This window comes from Hyperoodon ampullatus (genome assembly GCF_949752795.1).
Source record: "Hyperoodon ampullatus genome assembly, chromosome: 12".
NCBI lineage: Eukaryota > Metazoa > Chordata > Mammalia > Artiodactyla > Ziphiidae > Hyperoodon > Hyperoodon ampullatus.
Genome location: NC_136925.1, coordinates 36,460,634 through 36,476,833, shown reverse-complemented (window position 1 = coordinate 36,476,833; position 16,200 = coordinate 36,460,634).

The following is a 16,200-nucleotide window of genomic DNA, read 5'->3' as shown; positions in this document are numbered from 1 at the left end:
AAAATGTACCACAATTATTTATAATCCTGTTATAAAATTGAGAAGTGGCCCAGGGCCTCTCTCAACCTCTGGGAGGCCCTGTATGTATAAAATCCTGTCTTGGTACCTGAGCCTTCCAGTAAGAACCCACAGGCTTCCATGTGGCACTATGCCAGTATCCTCAAAAAGCAGGGTCTGCTTTTATTGACCTGATGCTTTGATGGCCTTTGATCAGGCCATTGTACCAGAGCAGCCAAGATACAGGGCAAGATGTGGCCTTTCGGTAACCTTCCTTCTTTGTGTGAGAGTAAGACAAGTTAATTGGGCTTGACAGTACAGATGACCCTTTCAAGTCAGGTAAAATGAGACTGTTGTGCTTATCACAGGTAGATAACCATTAATATTGCTTGTACTGTCTATGGCAAGAGAAAGGGGCTTGTTTGTTTTAAATGTTTTTCAAGGAAGGCAACAAAGATTCCCCGGTGATGGGGTGGGGGGGTTGCCTGGCTGACTTCATCCAGGGAAACAATGGTGCCATTTGAAGGGTTCAAGACACATTGAAAGGTGGAGAACACACTCCCATTGATAAATTATTATTATTGATAACCCTTTCTTTGTTCTTTATTTCACATAATTGTCAAAGTTCAGACCGTGGGACCTAGTGCTTGCTTCGGAGCTCTCTTCAGAAAGCTACATCTGAAAAGGAAGCCTTCTTGTATTTTAGTAGCAATGGAATGTCCCAGGCTATCTGAGCTGATATTGTTGATACTTTATTAAGCAATTTGTTTTGCTCACCATATATCCTGGAACTCTTTTTCCCTTTGTATTAGTTTGATTCTCTTGAATCAAACTATGAGAGACACCAATGACTGTACAAGATTTCCCCCAGAAAAGGATCATTCACTCTTCTCATTAGGCAAGCTTTCCAGGGTTGGAAGGTGGTGCCATCCTCTCCTCTTCCCTGTAGAAAACCAAAAACTATAGGCTACTCTCAGGGACTCAGAGGCCCTTTGAGGTCATGTAACTTTGGTGCTCACTATTCTATTTCACTTGCGTTGGTCCTGTTCTCCTGTCAGCAGTTCAAAATCTAATTTTGGAAGAAAGAAAGAGAGGCAGGGAGGGAGGGCGGGAAGGAGATAATAGGGCTAGTCTCAGTGGAGGTTCCCAGGTGGCCTGGGGTGGGTCCTGCTCCCTGTGGACAGCCCTATAGGTAGGAGCATGATCTATGCATTGATGTCACGTGTCTTACATTAGCAAAGAACGATTTCCAAATAACTCCAAGATTTACCAGTAAAATAAGGAATAAATCTGCGTTTTGTTGCATAGCGCTAATGGAATTTCATCATTATAGTACTGGCAGGGCTACAGAAAAATAATTTTGTCCGTTTATTGTTCTAGACTTTGTGAATAGGTAGCATTTCTTTTGGAGAACAACTTGACAAATGCATATCAAATACCAGACAATATAATATCCTATTTCTGGAAATATATCTTAAGAAAACAATCTAAGAGAAGAAAAGCATATTATTGGAAAGTATCTCTAAATAAAGAGATATGCTTAGAGCAGCATTACCTATACTACCCAAAACTGGAAAGACTTTAAATTTCTTTTTTTTTTTTTTTTAGTTTTTAAATTTTTTTTTTTATTAGTTTCTGCTTTATAACAAAGTGAATCAGTCATACATATACATCTGTTCCCACATCCCTTCCCTCATGCATCTCCCTGCCTCCCACCCTCCCCATGCCACCCCTCCAGGCGGTCACAAAGCACCGAGCTGATCTCCCTGTGCTCTGCGGCTGCTTCCCACTATCTATCTACCTTACGTTTGGTAGTGTATATATGTCCATGCCTCTCTTTCCCTTTGTCACAGCTTACCCTTCCCCCTCCCCATATCCTCAAGTCCATTCTCAAGTAGGTCTGTGTCTTTATTCCCGTTTTACCCCTAGGTTCTTCATGACATTTTTTTTTTTATTCCATATATATGTGTTAGCATACGGTATTTGTCTTTCTCTTTCTGACTTACTTCACTCTGTATGACAGACTCTAGGTCTATCCACCTCATTACAAATAGCTCAGTTTCGTTTCTTTTTATGGCTGAGTAATATTCCATTGTATATATGTGCCACATCTTCTTTATCCATTCATCCGATGATGGACACTTAGGTTGTTTCCAGCTCCGGGCTATTGTGAATAGAGCTGCAATGAACATTTTGGTACATGTCTCTTTTTGAATTATGGTTTTCTCAGGGTATATGCCTAGTAGTGGGATTGCTGGGTCATATGGTAGTTCTATTTTTAGTTTTTTAAAGGAACCTCCATACTGTTCTCCATAGTGGCTATACCAATTCACATTCCCACCAACAGTGCAAGAGTGTTCCCTTTTCTCCACACCCTCTCCAGCATTTATTGTTTCTAGATTTCTTGATGATGGCCATTCTGACTGGTGTGAGATGATATCTCATTGTAGTTTTGATTTGCATTTCTCTAATGATTAATGATGTTGAGCATTCTTTCATGTGTTTGTTGGCAGTCTGTATATCTTCTTTGGAGAAATGCCTATTTAAGTCTTCTGCCCATTTTTGGATTGGCTTGTTTGTTTTTTTGCTATTGAGCTGCATGAGCTGTTTATAAATTTGGGAGATTAATCCTTTGTCAGTTGCTTCATTTGCAAATATTTTCTCCCATTCTGAGTGTTGTCTTTTGGTCTTGTTTATGGTTTCCTTTGCTGTGCAAAAGCTTTGAAGTTTCATTAGGTCCCATTTGTTTATCTTTGTTTTTAGTTCCATTTCTCTAGGAGGTGGGTCCAAAAGGATCTTGCTGTGATTTATGTCATAGAGTGTTCTACCTATGTTTTCCTCTAAGAGTTTGATAGTTTCTGGCCTTACATTTAGGTCTTTAATCCATTTTGAGCTTATTTTTGTGTATGGTGTTAGGGAATGATCTAATCTCATACTTTTACATGTCGCTGTCCAGTTTTCCCAGCACCACTTATTGAAGAGGCTGTCCTTTCTCCACTGTACATTCCTGCCTCCTTTATCAAAGATAAGTTGGACATATGTGCGTGGGTTTATCTCTGGGCTTTCTATCCTGATCCACTGATCTATCTTTCTGTTTTTATGCCAGTACCACACTGTCTTAATTACTGTAGCTTTGTAGTATAGTCTGAAGTCAGGGAGCCTGATTCCTCCAGCTCCGTTTTTCGTTCTCAAGATTGCTTTGGCTATTCGGGGTCTTTTGTTTTTCCAAACAAATTTTGAAATTTTTTGTTCTAGTTCTGTGAAAAATGCCAGTGGTAGTTTGATAGGGATTGCATTGAATCTGTAGATTGCTTTGGGTAGTAGAGTCATTTTCACAATATTGATTCTTCCAATCCAGGAGCATGGTATATCTCTCCATCTATTTATATCATCTTTAATTTCTTTCATCAGTGTCTTATAATTTTCTGCATACAGGTCTTTTGTCTCCTTAGGTAGGTTTATTCCTAGATATTTTATTCTTTTTGTTGCAATGGTAAATGGGAGTGTTTTCTTGATTTCATTTTCAGATTTTTCATCATTAGTGTACAGGAATGCCAGAGATTTCTGTGCATTAATTTGTATCCTGCTACTTTACCAAATTCATTGATTAGCTCTAGTAGTTTTTCGGTAGCATCTTTAGGATTCTCTATGTATAGTATCATGTCATCTGCAAACAGTGACAGCTTTACTTCTTCTTTTCCAATTTGGATTCCTTTTATTTCCTTTTCTTCTCTGATTGCTGTGGCTAAAACTTCCAAAACTATGTTGAATAAGAGTGGTGAGAGTGGGCAGCCTTGTCTTGTTCCTGATCTTAGTGGAAATGGTTTCAGTTTTTCACCATTGAGGACAATGTTGGCTGTGGGTTTGTCATATATGGCCTTTATTATGTTGAGGAAAGTTCCCTCTATGCCTACTTTCTGCAGGGTTTTTATCATAAATGGGTGTTGAATTTTGTCGAAAGCTTTCTCTGCATCTATTGAGATGATCATATGGTTTTTCTCCTTCAACTTGTTAATATGGTGTATCACATTGATTGATTTGCGTATATTGAAGAATCCTTGCATTCCTGGAATAAACCCCACTTGATCATGGTGTATGATCCTTTTAATGTGCTGTTGCATTCTGTTTGCTAGTATTTTGTTGAGGATTTTTGCATCTATGTTCATCAGTGATATTGGCCTGTAGTTTTCTTTCTTTGTGACATCCTTGCCTGGTTTTGGTATCAAGGTGATGGTGGCCTCGTAGAATGAGTTTGGGAGTGGTCCTTCCTCTGATATTGTTTGGAAGAGTTTGAGAAGGATGGGTGTTAGCTCTTCTCTAAATGTTTGATAGAATTCGCCTGTGAAGCCATCTGGTCCTGGGCTTTTGTTTGATGGAAGATTTTTAATCACAGTTTCAATTTCAGTGCTTGTGATTGGTCTATTCATATTTTCTATTTCTTCCTGAGTCAGTCTTGGTAGGTTGTGCATTTCTAAGAATTTGTCCATTTCTTCCAGGTTGTCCATTTTATTGGCATAGAGTTGCTTATAGTAATCTCTCATGATCTTTTGTATTTCTGCAGTGTCAGTTGTTACTTCTCCTTTTTCATGTCTAATTCTACTGATTTGAGTCTTCTCCCTTCTTTTCTTGATGAGTCTGGCTAATGGTTTGTCAATTTTGTTTATCTTCTCAAAGAACCAGCTTTTAGTTTGGTTGATCTTTGCTATCGTTTCCTTCATTTCTTTTTCATTTATTTCTGATCTGATCTTTATGATTTCTTTCCTTCTGCTAACTTTGGGGGGTTTTTGTTCTTCTTTCTCTAATTGCTTTAGGTGCAGGGTCAGGTTGTTTACTCGAAATGTTTCCTGTTTCTTAAGGTGGGATTGTATTGCTATAAACTTCCCCCTTAGAACTGCTTTTGCTGCGTCCCATAGGTTTTGGGTCGTCGTGTCTCCATTGTCATTTGTTTCTAAGTATTTCTTAATTTCCTCTTTGATTTCTTCAGTGATCACTTCGTTATTGAGTGGTGTATTGTTTAGCCTCCATGTGTTTGTATTTTTTACAGATCTTTTCCTGTAATTGATGTCTAGTCTCATAGCATTGTGGTCGGAAAAGATACTTGATACAATTTCAATTTTCTTAAATTTACCAAGGCTTGATTTGTGACCCAAGATATGATCTATCCTGGAGAATGTTCCATGAGCACTTGAGAAAAATGTGTATTCTGTTGTTTTTGGGTGGAATGTCCTATAAATATCAATTAAGTCCATCTTGTTTAATGTATCATTTAAAGCTTCTGTTTCCTTATTTATTTTCATTTTGGATGATCTGTCCATTGGTGAAAGTGGGGTGTTAAAGTCCCCTACTATGATTGTGTTACTGTCGATTTCCCCTTTTATGGCTGTTAGTATTTGCCTTATGTATTGAGGTGCTCCTATGTTGGGTGCATAAATATTTACAATTGTTATATCTTCTTCTTGGATCGATCCCTTTATCGTTATGTAGTGTCCTTCTTTGTCTCTTCTAATAGTCTTTATTTTCAAGTCTATTTTGTCTGATATAAGAATTGCTACTCCAGCTTTCTTTTGATTTCCATTTGCATGGAATATCTTTTTCCATCCCCTTACTTTCAATCTGTATGTGTCTCTAGGTCTGAAGTGGGTCTCTTGTAGACAGCATATATATGGGTCTTGTTTTTGTATCCATTCAGCCACTCTGTGTCTTTTGGTGGGAGCATTTAGTCCGTTTACATTTAAGGTAATTATTGATATGTATGTTCCTGTTCCCATTTCCTTAATTGCTTTGGGTTCGTTATTGTAGGTATAGTCCTTCTGTTGTGTTTCTTGCCTAGAGAAGTTCCTTTAGCATTTGTTGTAAAGCTGGTTTGGTGGTGCTGAACTCTCTCAGCTTTTGCTTGTCTGTAAAGGTTTTAATTTCTCCATCAAATCTGAATGAGATCCTTGCTGGGTAGAGTAATCTTGGTTGCAGGTTTCTCTCCTTCATCACTTTCATTATGTCCTGCCACTCCCTTCTGGCTTGTAGAGTTTCTGCTGAGAGATCAGCTGTTAACCTGATGGGGATTCCCTTGTGTGTTATTTGTTGTTTTTCCCTTGCTGCTTTTAATATGGTTTCTTTGTGTTTAATTTTTGACAGTTTGATTAATATGTGTCTTGGCGTATTTCTTCTTGGATTTATTCTGTATGGGACTCTCTGTGCCTCCTGGACTTGATTAACTATTTCCTTTCCCATATTAGGGAAGTTTTCAACTATAATCTCTTCAAATATTTTCTCAGTCCCTTTCTTTTGCTCTTCTTCTTCTGGAACCCCTATAATTCAAATGTTGGTGCGTTTAATGTTGTCCCAGAGGTCTCTGAGACTGTCCTCTGTTCTTTTCATTCTTTTTTCTTTATTTTGCTCTGCATCAGTTATTTCCACTATTTTATCTTCCACCTCACTTATCCGTTCTTCTGCCTCAGTTATTCTGCTATTGATCCCATCTAGAGTATTTTTCATTTCATTTATTGTGTTTTTAATCGATGCTTGATTCATCTTTAGTTCTTCTAGGTCCTTGTTAACTGTTTCTTGCATATTGTCTATTCTATTTCCAAGATTTTGGATCTGGGAAATAGAATCTTGGATCAGCTTTACTATCATTATTCTGAATTCTTTTTCAGGTAGACTGCCTATTACCTCTTCATTTGTTAGGTCTGGTAGGTTTTTATCTTGCTCCTTCACCTGCTGTGTGTTTTTCTGCTTTCTCATTTTGCTTATGTTACTGTGTTTGGGGTCTCCTTTTTGCAGGCTGCAGATTCGCAGTTCCCGTTGTTTTTGGTGTCTGTCCCCCGTGGCTAAGGTTGTTTCAGTAGGTTGTGTAGGCTTCCTGGTGGGGGGGACTAATGCCTGTGTTCTGGTGGTTGAGGCTCGATCTTGTCTTTCTGGTGGACAGGTCCACGTCTGGTGGTGTGTTTTGGGGTGCCTGTGGCCTTATTATGTTTTTAGGTGGCCTCTCTGCTAATGGGTGGGGTTGTGTTCCTGCCTTGCTAGTTGCTTGGCATAGGGTGACCAGCACTGTAGCTTGCTGGTCGTTGACTGAAGCTGGGTGCTGGTGTTGAGATGGAGATCCCTGGGAGATTTTCGCTGCTTGATATTATGTGGAGCTGGGAGGTCTCTTGTGGACCCGTGTCCTGAAGTTGGCTCTCCCACTTCAGAGGCACAGCACTAACTCCTGGCTGCAGCACCAAGAGCCTTTCATCCACCCGGCTCAGAATAACAGTGAGAAAAAGTAGAAAGAAATAATTAGTAGAAGAAAGAAAGAGAGATTGAAAGAAAGGAAGAAGGGAAGAAAGGAAGGAAGGAAGGAAGAAAGAAAGAAAGGAGGGAGGGAGGGAGGAAGGATGGAAAGAAAAGGAAAGAAAGGAGGGAGGGAGGGAGGAATGAAAGCAAAAGGAAGAGTGAATGGAAGAAGGGAGGGAGGGAGGGAGGAAGGAAAGAAAGAAAGAAAGACAGGAGGGAGGGAGGGAGGGAGGAAGGAAAGAAAAAGAAAGTGGAAAGAAGAAGGGTGGGAGGGAGGGAGGGATGGAGGAAAGAAAAAGAAAGAAGGAAAGGAGGAGCGGAGGGAGGGAGGGAGGAAGGGAAGGGAGGAAAAAAAGAAAGAGCAGGTAAAGTAAAATAGAATAAAGTATGAAATATAGTAGCGTTATTAAAATTAAAAAGTAATTATTGAAAAAAAACACGGACCGATAGAACCCTGGGACATATGGTGGAAGCAAAGCTATACAGAGAGAATCTTACACAGAAGATTACACATACACATTCACAAAAAGAGAGCAGGGGGAAAAATCAAAAATCTTGCTCTCCAAGTCCACCTCCTCGATTTGGGATAATTCGTTGTAAAAAGAGGAAAAGGGCGAAAAGTCTGAAATCTTGCTAAGTCCACCTCCTTAATTTGAGATAATTCGTTGTAAAAAGAGGAAAAAAAGGGGGGAAAGTCTTAAATCTTGTCCTCAAGGTCCACTTCCTCAATTTGGGATGATTCGCTGTCCATTCATGCACTCCACAGACGCAGGGCACATCAAATGGACCGTGGAGCTTTAATCCACTGCCTCGGAGGCTGCACAGAGAGATTTCCCTGTCTCTGCTCTCACAACTCCCGGGTCTCAGCCTTGGACCTGGCCCCGTCTCTGCGCGTAGGTCGCCGGAGGGCGTCCGTTCTTCGCTCAGACAGGACGGGTTGAAAGGAGCCGCTGATTCGGGGGCTCTGGCTCACTCAGGCAGAGGGGAGGGAGGGGAATGCCCTCTCCTCGCGCACCAGGCAACAAAAGGGAAAAAAGTCTCTTGCCTCTCCGGTAGCTCCAGACCCTTTCCCCGGACTCCCTCCGGGCTAGCACTAACCCCTTCAGGGTCTCTTCCTGCCGCCAGCCCCAGACCTCTCCCTGCGCTCCGACTGAAAGCCGATACCCGAGCCTCAGCTCCCAGCCCCGCCCGCCCTGGCGGCCGAGCAGACAAGTCTCTCGGGCTGGTGTGTGCCTGAGGGCACCGATCCTCTGTGCCAAAATCTCTCTGCTTTGCCCTCCACACCCCTGTTGCTGTGCTCTCCTCCGCTACTCCGAAGCTTTCCCCCTCCGCCACCTGCAGTCTCCGCCCTCGAAGGGGCTTGTAGTGTGTAGAAACCTTCCCTCCTTCACGGCTCCCTCCCACTGGTGCAGGTCCCGTCCATATCCTATTGTCTCTGTTTATTCTTTTTTTCTTTTGACCTACCCAGGTATGTGGGGAGTTTCTTGCCTTTTGGGGGGACTGAGGTCTTCTGTCAGCGTTCAGTAGGTGTTCTGTTGGAGTTGTTCCACGTGTAGATGAATTTCTGATGTATCTGTGGGGAGGAAGGTGATCTCCGCGTCTTACTCTTCCGCCATCTTCCTCCGGCTCCTCACTTTAAATTTCTGACAAAAGAGGCTAATCGAATAATAAAATATCAATACTGTGAATATTAGGCAACTATGAAAATAATAAGTATGATGGGCAGACAGGGAACAATACTTATGAAACATAAAGTAAAAAATAATGTAAAATTCTGTATGTACGAAAGACTACAATCATGAAATAATTTTTGTGTACATTGAAAGGGTCTGTAAATAAATGGAAATTAATTATATGGGATTCTTTTTTTTATCTTTTAGAATTTCTTGATAAAATAGTTCAAAGCTGATTTTGGTTTTTTTTTTGTTTTTGTTTTTGTGGTATGCGGGCCTCTCACTGTTGTGGCCTCTCCCGTTGCGGAGCACAGGCTCCAGACACGCAGGCTCAGCGGCCATGGCTCACGGGCCCAGCCGCTCTGCGGCACGTGGAATCCTCCTGGACCGGGGCACAAACCAGTGTCCCCTGCATCGGCAGGTGGACTCTCAACCACTGCGCCACCAGGGAAGCCCCAAAGCTGATTTAATCAGCAAATATTTTTTATCACAATAAATTTTAATATAATATTTTAATAAAATAAGGTTAATTCATGTTTAGTGAGTTTCACTATTGCCAAGGGTACATTTTCTTATATCATTATAGACAAAGGGCTGTTAGGAGATTAGTTACCCTAGAATGCCATAGAAATACTTTCATCATCAAAGGTTTTAAGTGTGGTATACTCGATATACTTGAAAAGATTAAAATGTTAGATTCACCATCCTCCCTTCATGGCATGATCAGTGGAAAATATCTTTTTTTATCATCTTGAAAAAAAAAAAACAAAACACAGAATTACTCCATGAAGTTTCAGAAAAACAGTGAAAGTGCCTTATAGAGTTGAACAGAATCAGTTCTCACTCATTTTTTAAATCAGCTCAAGAGCTTTTAATAGTGTTCCATATTCACCAAACTAAATAAACTAATAAATATATTGTGAATAGAGCATGATCTTATTAACAAAGCAAAACTTAGTTTCTTAAAGTTCTCTGGGTGACAGATGTGCTTGCATGAAGATGTTTATTGACTTCGTTGTCGGTTACGGAAGTCTGCCTCTCACTCTTGGTTGGAAGCTCCTTTAAGGACAGATAATTTCCTTTTGCATCATTTATACCCCCCCAGATGTGCCAGCACATCTAGCACATGATTGCTGTTCAAAAAATACTTGCTTAATAAGTAACGAATGAACAGGCCAAGACAAATTTTAAATCTTTTTCCTCTTTTAATTGTCTGTATACTGTTTAATAAAACAAAACCAGCATCTTTGATTAAAAGCCAAAAAGAATTCATCGTTTATTAATAGAGTAAATTATACCATATGCAGAGCCAGAGATTTCTACTTTTATATTTTGTATGCTTCTGGATTGTTTTAATTTTTTATTATGAAAAACATATATTACTTCTGTAACATAAAAAAATGGGATAAAATGGTAGGCTGAAAATGTTTGGTTTGGACAAGAACATTCACACTTTAGGAATTTGTTGTTCCTGCAGGGGTGGAAACAAAAGGAAGTGTCAAGGGTGCTGAAGCACAGAAACTGTGTAATGTAAATGTTAAGATTCACGTAGCTAGACCTTAGAAAAATGCTGCTGACCCAGATCTCCCCAATCCTTTGCTAAAGCAATGAAAAAGAAGCACATTTTCCTCCACCTTTAAAGTAATAGTTTAGGGACTTCCCTGGTCGCACAGTGGTTAAGAATCCACCTGCCAGTGCAGGGACACAGGTTCGAGCCCTGGTCTGGGAAGATCCCACGTGCCGCGGGGCAACTAAGCCCATGCGCCACAACTACTGAGCCTGTGCTCTAGAGCCCGTGAGCCACAACCACTGAGCCCACGTGTCACAACTACTGAAGCCCACGTGCCACAACTACTGGAGGTTGTGTGCCCTAGAGCCCACACACCTCAACTACTGAGCCCATGTGCCGCAACTACCAAAGCCCACACGCCACAACTACCAAAGCCCGCGTGCCGCAACTACCAAAGCCCGCATGCTCTAGGGCCCGCGTGCCGCAAATATTGGGCCCACGTGCCGCAAATACTGGGCCCGCGTGCCACAACTACTGAGGCCGCGTGCTGCAACTACTGAAGGCTGTGCATCTAGAGCCTGTGCTCTGCAATAAGAGAGGCCACCGCAATGAGAAGCCTGCACACTGCAACAGAGAGTAGACCCCTCTCGCTGCAACTAGAGAAAGCCCATGCGCAGCAACGAAGACCCAACGCAGCCAAAAATAAATAAAATAAATAAATAAAGTAATCGTTTATTATCACTAGACCTTGGCTGGGGACAGGGGCAGGGAACCATGTTGTTTTTCACTTCTTGAGAGTGAGTACAACTCCCCTCAGGAGAAGGGAGGAAAAAAATATTAAAGGAAAAGTCATAGCCCTTCTCTTCTCCCCAGCAATTTTGTTCAGGGTTAGTAAGAACTTACAAGACTGTTGGCTGCCAAACTTACTTAATGGTCTCAGAACTGTGGCTCAACACTGAGGAGATTTTACTCTAATATTGAATTTATGGCAACTTGAAACTGAGTTAAATCCCCTTACTAGTGGGCTGGGCAAAGTGATTTTCTTCCAAAGACGAGGAGAAAGAGTAATTTTATAGAGGAGACGTCCAGCAAACATTACCTCACCCAGGTGATCAAGATCCACAGCAACTATGATAAGTCTTGCTGATAGCATGTACCCTTGAGATAGTGGGATGAGGCGGGCACTTTACTTCTGTGGTCCTTCTTGCCCCAACCCCTATCCAATATAATCATGAGAAAAACATCAGACAAATCCCAATTGAGGAACATTCTATCAATATAAAATACTTCACCAGTATTCCACAAATTTGTCAAGGTCATTAAAAGCAAGGAAACTCTAAGAAACAACCAAGAGTTGCCTAGGGAGACATGACAACTAACTGTAATGTATTACCCTGGATGGGATCTTTCCTGTAATAGAAGAAGATATTAGGTAAAAACTAAGGAAATCTGAATATAGTAAGAGTTTTAGTGAAGGTCTGTGTATTAAAACTGGCTCATTAGTTATGACAAATGTACCATCGTAATGTAACATGGTAACGATATAAGGGAAACCGGGAGCAAAGTACATGGGCTCTCTCTGTAGCATCTTACAACTTTTCTGTAAATCTAAAACTATTCTAAAATAAAAGCTTTAATTTTAAAAAATAAATAAAGTAGGGAGAAGGGAGAAGCAATTGAATATACCAATGTTAGAAATTAAAGACTTCTTCAAGCATGAACGTTCTGATTGTCTGTGAAATATAAGCCAGTCTTTGTGGGTTAGTGTTAATCTAAAAATGTTCTTTTATGACTCACCCTTTCAATGCATTTGAATAAAAAATAAAAAAAAAAGAGTTATATCGGAAGGTTGGAAGAGACGTTGGAAATATTCTCACCCAAACCCTTTTAGGACTGAGCTAGTACAGGACTGAGAGGCAGAACCAGAGGGCAAGCCCCCGAACTCCAAGCCCCCAAACTATGGAGAACCCCAACACAACAAAATGCCAACTGAACACAAGTAGTCTATCTCTCAGGTATCTAGCAGTCAGCTCGCAATCTGCCCCTGCTGTTGATCAGTTACTTCCTAAGAAGAGACTAGGAATTTCAGTCTCGCAGGCTGAAATTTGGTATAATTGCCCAATGTTTCCCAGTAACTTAGAATTTAAAGTGATCCAGATAGTGGCATAGCTGAATATAGTACTTTAAAAATCACTGATATTTCTTGATTTGCTTTAAAGCTGCCTATAGCCCTGGAGTATCACAGCCGGTGTATTCAGACTTCTACTGCTCAGAGTTTGAGCAAGTTTTCAACTTATATCCAGGAGCATCCCCCGAGCAAGAAAGGGCTTACCGTACCTTTCAGCCATGTGTGTCCCACCTCGGTGACCCCAAAGGGATGTGAGACACTAGCTTCAAGGAAAGAACCTTCTTCTTTCTTTTCCCATTACCTCTTGGAGTGGCCAAGGATCTCTGAGGATGTAACTAAAATGCATTCATCGAGGCCATCTGTTATGATTGTGTAGACTGTCCCTTGTACAATGAGCACAGCCACACACAACTGCCCTGCTTAGGATTGACACCAAGCCAGTTGTGAATCAGAGTTGATGTTTAAAATGAGAAGAGGCCCAGGTGTTTATATTTCCTTTAGCTCTTATGATCGCTAAAGCTCTTTGCTATCTACCTTTTCCAACATGCGGGTAACACTCTGTTAGATAGTGATTGCTCTAAGTGTATTATTTTTAAAAAAAAATACATGCAGGAGGTTGCCTCTGATATTCCTTCATAATTTTGTATGTCCAGCAAGTTTTTTAAACCCCTCCTACTCTCCCAGACAAGAGGCGTAGACATCCTGGTGCTTAGGCAAGGTTACTAGATTTTATAGCACCTCAGCTCAAGAGCCCAGTGAATCCATGCTAGAGACCAATCTGATTTTCTGTGAATATGCTCACCATGCACTACATCTGGAATAGTAGAACTATTCTGCCATCCAGCAAAGATGTATTCATCCTTACTAAGAGCCTCTCTCGGAGTTATTTTCACCTGGAAAATGGGGACAATAGTGTTGTGAAGTATTATTTCTAAAATATGCCAACCCAAAATAATGTGGTAGATATTTCTGGTGGAGAAAACACTTCAACTTAACTGTTTCCACAACTCCAGGTCCCAAAGGAGAATAAGTAGCTGTTTGAGTGGGCTGATTCAACACAACTATTCTTTTTTTTTAATTTATTTATTTTACTGAGGTATAGATGATTTACGATGTTGTGCTAATTTCTGCTGTACAGCAAAGTGATTCAGTTGTACATATGTATACATTCTTTTTCATATTCTTTTCCATTATGTTTTATCACAGGATATTGAATATAGTTCCCTGTGCTATACAGTAGGACCTTGTTGTTTACCCATCCTATATATAATAGTTTGCATCTGATAGTCCCAAACTCCCAATCCATCCCTCCCCCACCCCCTTCCCCTTGGAAACCACAAGTCTATTCTCTATATCACAACGATTCTAAAGTAGAATTAGTAGTCACATTGATAAGATTCACTCATAGATCGAGAAGGAGATATCACAGCCTCTGCTATAATTAAATGTCCTGGGCCTGCACTTCTGAAATGCAGACAGTCAAGACAGTCCCAGATGAACTGGGTCAAAGGGTAACCTATTCAACTACTGTCTAACTTTTCTATTTGGTGGCACAACTGTCCAGTAACAGCTAGATAGATACAGTTTATCAGGTCCGAAAGAGAAGACCTTCTAGATAGAAGAAAAAAATTCTCCTATATTAGATAATATAAAGTTACCTTAGAAGAGGATTTCATTGAGACATTCACTTTTAAAGATGTTATGATATTTTATTTCTTGTGACACACTCCAGCTGAGCAATAATTAATGTCAACTTCACCAAACAGAGAGAAATCATTTTTTGAGGAGAGTAATTTCAAAGCAAGTGTGTGATTTCCTTCCAAGGTGTATTTCGTATTTTGCCAGTTGTAAAAGTTGGGCATTATATGCAGGAAAAATGACACCTACACATGTAAAGGGCCACAGTGTTCCCCATCCTAGACCAGTGCAATCCAGCAGAACTTTCTGTAATGATGGAAATATTCTCTATTTGTGCTATATTGTCCAATAGCCAGATGTGGATACTGAGTACTTGAAATGTGGCTGGTGTGACTGAGGAACTAAATTTTAATTGTACTTAATTTACATTAAGTAGCCACATGTACCTAGTGCATACCTCATTGGGCAGTGCAGCTACAGACACTATGTTATATCCTCTCTGGAAGAAGTAAAAGTATTATGGCAGATGGATCAGGGTAAACAGTAGTGTTTGGAGAGTATGGGGCTTTGTGCCCATCATTTCATCATTAAATCTCTTCAGCTGTAAAATAGGAATTTATGGCTCAACAGAGAAGGATGAACTTCAATAGAAGTCTGAGTATTTTTCAGAATTTTATATGAATCATGTATTCCTAATCCTATGACTGTATGTATTTATGCCACTTGATTCCATTTCATTTAATATTGTTAAGAAAACAATGATATATGGAACTGGGTAAAATGCTATGGAAAAAACTCTTGAAAATAGGAGCTATTTGGTAGGCAGTCTCTCAAAGGAATTTATAATTTTAATAATGTGAATATTTAGATAGTATGTTACTCTGAAAATTGAAGAGAGAGTATACAAACTATAGTCTTGAGCTCTTCCTGAATTGTAGACTTGTACGTTCAACTGCCCACTTGACATCTCTACTTAGGCTGAGGATGGACAAAAGAGAATTTTATGTGAACATGTAACTTCAAGTGACTTAGATAATCAGGTACCTTGATTGGGAGATTTGATTACATTATGTATTAGCAGTGTTTGAATCTTTATAAAATTCTTTGTATTAAAAAAAACATTAGTTTTAATCAGCCATCATCATGTTGACCATCAAGATTACAGAGCATCCAATAGACAGAGGAAGACCGAAAAAAAAATGCAAGGTATAATCCTTGTTAGGATTAGGAATACATGATTCATATAAAATTCTGAAAAATGCTCAAATTTCTGTTGAAGTACATCCTTCTCTGATGAGCCATAAGCTCCTATTTTACAGCGGAAGAGTTTAATGGTGATATGATGGCACAAAGCCCCATACTCTTCAAACTTCACATTTATTTTTTTATACTTAGACTAGTGTTTACCCTGATCCATTCACTTCAAGCTGTTAAAATCGGCAAAGTTTTAATAAATGAAAAAGGCTTTACATTTTTAATAATTATTTGGGATTCATTTTGATGAGATCTGAGCTATGATAAAATGTAAAATGTAATGACACTGTATGTTGTCATATATATTAACTTTTCCAACACACTTAATACAAAAATACACACTTATACAACATGTAAAAAGAAACTCCTACAGATGTTAGTCCACCCTTCTATACCTATGCTAAAAATAAAGATATAAAAGACCCATCTGAATTTTACTTTATATGGCAGTTTTAGTATCCTAAAACCTTTAGCCACGGCCACATTCAAAGTGACTGGAAGAAATTACTAAATTCAATTGTTTACAAGACATATGCATTTTTAAAGCCCTACTTTTCCATTCATTTTACAACAAATATTGTCCATATTTTCTTTCTATCCCAGAGTCGTAAAATGTGGAGCTTTAATTTTCTCATCATGTTGAAAATGAAAAAAATCAAGTAAATGTTCTCTGAAATTCTGAGGCTAAGTCAAAGGCAGCTAGCTTTCTCTTTTCTTAAGTCACTAAA